Here is a 4,361-nt window from a genome sequence, read left to right on the forward strand (position 1 = left end):
GCTGACTGTCTTGTTCATCAACCAAAGGGATTCTCCGGTGTACAGCTTGTGCTTCAATGCTTGTTTCTTCCACCAGTGCTTTGTCATGCTCTCCCCTTTGTTCCTTGCTTTCCTGATCTGCTTCTTGTGAGGGTTTGAAGACATTGAATGCGAGTTGTTCATCATGTATCCTCAGCATTAGCTCTCCTCGCTCCACATCTATGAGCGCTCTGGCTGTAGCTAGGAACGGTCTTCCATATATGATTTGGTGAAGGTGACTCTCTTCCATTTCCAATATGACAAAGTCTGTGGGAAGGAAGTAGTTCCCAACCTTTACCAACACGTTTTCAACCATTCCTACTGCTTGTTTTTGAGTTTTGTTAGCCAGCTTGATGACTACGTCTGTGGGCATTAGCTCATTGATCTGCAGCTTCTTCATAAGGGATAAAGGCATTAAGTTGATGCTTGCTCCCAGGTCACAGAGTCCTTTGTCAAACATTGTTTCTCCTATGGCATAGGGGATGTGAAAACTCCCTGGGTCCTTCCTTTTTGTAGGTAACTCTGGTTGAATGAGAGCATTGCACTCCTTATTCATCACTATTGTTTGCCCTCCTTTGAGTGAGCTTTTCCTGGTCAGCAGCTCTTTCATATACTTAATGTACGAGGGCATTTGTTGGAGAGCCTTGATGAATGGTATGTTTACATGGAGAGATGCAAACATATCAAGGAACTTTGAGTATATTCTCTTTTGCCACACCACCCTTGAGTCTTTGGGGAAAAGGTGCATAGAGTTTCAGCATCTCCTTCTGTGTAATTTTGGTTTCTTGGTGACCCTCTTCCTGTTTCTCTGCTGAAGTATCTCCAGAGTGTTCGAAGGGTTTGTTCAGCTCTTCCTTAGTCCCCTTATCACTTATAGTGACCATATTGAAGTCTTCCTATCTTACTTTCTTTGCTTCACCTCTCGGGTTTTTCTCTGTGTCACTTGGGAAGCTGTCAGTAGGTTTGAGAATCTTCTTAGAGAGGTATCCCACTTGAAATTCTAGCCTCTTAATGGTGTCTCCCTGGTTTTTGATATTAGCTCACACCTCCTCCTTGAACACCTTGTTCTCTTGGAGTTCTTTACATATGCCTTCAAGTAGGGTCTCAATCCTTGAGAGTCTATCTTCGGATGATGGTGAGTTGGAGTTGGAGGGATGAGAATGGCCATTTTGGTTTTGATATGGATGTTGAGAGGTGTTGTTAGGTGGGTGCTGATATGATCTCTGTGTGGAATGTTGGTGAGCTGCATTATTGTTTGGGTTGTGACGTCTCTGATCTTGGCCTTGATCTTGTTGATTTCCTCACCCAAAGTTTGGGTGGTTCCTCCAACCAGGATTGTAAGTTTTGGAGTATGGATCATGGGTCTGCCTAGGTGAGTTTCCAATGTAGTTGGCTTGTTCTTGCTCACCCGCTGCTTCTGCATTCACTCCTTCTTGGGTTGCTGATGAGGTGGTGATTGCTGCTACTTGGTTCCTCTCCATCTTCTTAGTAAGGTCAGCCAACTGCTTGGTAATCAGCTTGTTCTGGGCCAGCAGTGCATCCACATTGTTTAGCTCCATTACTCCTCTAGTGTTGCCTCTTTCAGAAGCATAGAAGTAGTCATTCTCAGCTACAGTCTCAATGACATCTATGGCTTCTTCAATGATCTTTTTCTTTTTCAGAGATCCCCCAGATGAGTGGTCTACTACCTTCTTTGATTCGTACGAAAGACCTTCATAGAAAATGTGTAACTGCACCCATTCATTGAACATATCTGGCGGGCACCTTCTTGTCAAGTCCATAAACCTCTCCCATGCTTCATATAGAGTCTCACCATCTTGTTGCCTGAAGGTTTGTACCTCAGCTCTCAACCTGTTGATTCTTTGAGGAGGATAAAATCTCGCCAAGAATTTGTTCACCACATCTTCCCAGGTTGTTAAACTCTCCTTCAGGAAGGATTCCAGCCATTTAGATGCTTTGTCCTTGAGTGAGAAGGGAAACAGAAGCAGTCTATAGGTGTTAGGATGAACACCATTAGACTTCACAGTGTCACATATCCTCAGGAATGTGGTTAAATATTGATTGGGGTCTTCTTGGACACTTCCTCCGAATGAACAGTTGTTCTGAATAAGGGTGATGAGCTGTGGCTTTAGTTCAAAGTTATTGGCATGTATGGTTGGCTTTTGGATGCTACTTCCACAGTTTCCTGGGTTTGGATTGATATAAGAGCCTAGAACTCTTCTTTCTTGTCCAGCATGATACACTGGACCTTCTCTGCCATGGTTGTGAGCCTTTTCTTCATGATGGTTCTCCATATTCTCATCCATGTTTGGTTCAAAATACTCCTCCTCTTCCTCAGCACCAACAATTCTCTTTCCTCTTGCTTCCCTCCTTAGTCTAAGGAAGGTCCTCTCAGGTTCAGAATCAAAGGAAGTTGAAGCCCCGCTTCTTCTACCTGTCATACAACCAACAAGGCCAAAGCAAAAAGGGAGATAGAAAGTATTCTTGTAAAAAAAATGCTGTTAGTGTGAGTGATGCATTATATCAAATAGTTAGTGGGTTAGTGAACTGAATTGTAACAAATACGAGAACACCAAAAACGGGTAGGGGTAAAGGGAAGAAAATAAGTAAAACTGAAAGTAAATTACTCAAACAGAATTTAAATCAAACAAAGGAAAAATGCTCAATCTAGTTATCCACCAATTTAATCATTGTTGATACAAAATCAATCCCCAGCAACGGCGCCATAAACTTGATGCACGGAAACTTGTCTCTCAACAATTTTCCCTCGGCAAGTATACCAAATTGTCGTCAAGTAAAAACTCATAATAGAGTGAGGTCGAATCCCACAGGGATTAATTGGTCAAGCAACTTTAATTGGAGGAATGTTCTAGTTGAGCTAAGCAGAATTTGATTAGAGAATCGTGGGAATTTAAATGGAGGAAAGTAAATGGCAGGAAATGTAATTACTGGAAATAAAAGGATTAAATGTAAATGACGGAAAGTAAATTGCAGAATCTTAAATAGGGAATGGGGAAGATGAACATAAAAGTATATGGCAGAAAGTAAAGAGAATGGGTAAGATCAAAAATGGGAAGTTCATTGGGCTCAGGAGATGTTGTATTCTCCGGATCAAGTTCATTTTCATCTCTTCCTCAATCAATGCATTCATTGATCTCCTTGGCAATCTTAAGTGATTGAATTCCAATTCCTTGGTAATTCAATCTCTCAAATCTTGATCAATAGCCAATTCCTTGGTCTAATTGCTCATGAGAAGAGATGAAGTGTGGTCACCGATTATACCACATGTATTCCCAAATCAAAATGTTGGTAGGATTATATGTCACTATATCCATCCAAACCCCAATTTGGTCCAACATGAGAAAGCATTTCTATCATGATTGGTGCGCAGAAATCGTGACGGTTCCATTCCTTGGTAACGGCGCTAAAAACTCAATACGCACGTTCATGATCTTAGTTTTTTATCACAACTTCGCACAACTAACCAGCAAGTGCACTGGGTCGTCCAAGTAATAAACCTTACGTGAGTAAGGGTCGATCCCACGGAGATTGTCGGCTTGAAGAAAGCTATGGTCATCTTGCAAATCTCAGTCAGGCGAATTCAATTGATTATGGATATTTAATAATTTAAAGATAAATAAAATATAAAATAAAGATAGTGATACTTATGTAATTCATTGGTGAGAATTTCAGATAAGCGTATAGAGATGCGTTCGTTCGTCCTGAACCTCTACTTTCCTATTGTCTTCATCCAATCATTCATACTCCTTTCTATGGCAAGCGGTTTGTTAGGCATCACCGTTGTCAATGGCTACATCTTGTCCTCTCAGTGAAAATGGTCCAATGCGCTGTCACTGCATGGATAATCATCTGTCGGTTCTCGATCATACTGGAATAGGATCCATTGATCCTTTTGCGTCTGTTACTACGCCTAGCACTCGCGAGTTTGAAGCTCGTCGCAGCCATCCCTTCCCAGATCCTACTCGGAATACCACAGACAAGGTTTAGACTTTCCGGATCTCAAGAATGGTCGTCCATAGATTCTAACTTATACCACGAAGATTCTGATTAAGGAATCTCAGAGATATTCATTCAATCTAAGGTAGAACGAAAGTGGTTGTCAGGTACGCGTTCATAGGGTGGGAATGATGATGACTTTCATGATCATCACATTCATATTGAAGTGCGAATGAATATTTTAGAATCAGAATAAACTTGAATTGAATAGAAAAAAATAGTACTTTGTATTAATTCGTGAGGAACAGTAGAGCTCCACACCTTAATCTATGGTGTGTAGAAACTCTACCGTTGAAAATATATAAGTGATAATGGAGTTCATTGGT

The 4,361-nt window shown here is 41.1% G+C and overlaps 1 non-coding gene across 1 annotated transcript; it reads left to right on the top strand.

Annotated features, from left to right (window-relative positions):
- The first annotated feature begins 1,764 nt into the window (after window positions 1-1,764).
- Window positions 1,765-1,871, top strand: LOC112746197 (small nucleolar RNA R71). The gene has a single exon (XR_003174092.1). It is a non-coding gene; the product is annotated as a small nucleolar RNA R71 (small nucleolar RNA).
- The last annotated feature ends 2,490 nt before the right edge of the window (window positions 1,872-4,361 follow it).

This window comes from Arachis hypogaea, chromosome 14 (genome assembly GCF_003086295.3).
Source record: "Arachis hypogaea cultivar Tifrunner chromosome 14, arahy.Tifrunner.gnm2.J5K5, whole genome shotgun sequence".
In the NCBI taxonomy this organism is placed as follows: Eukaryota; Viridiplantae; Streptophyta; class Magnoliopsida; order Fabales; family Fabaceae; genus Arachis; species Arachis hypogaea.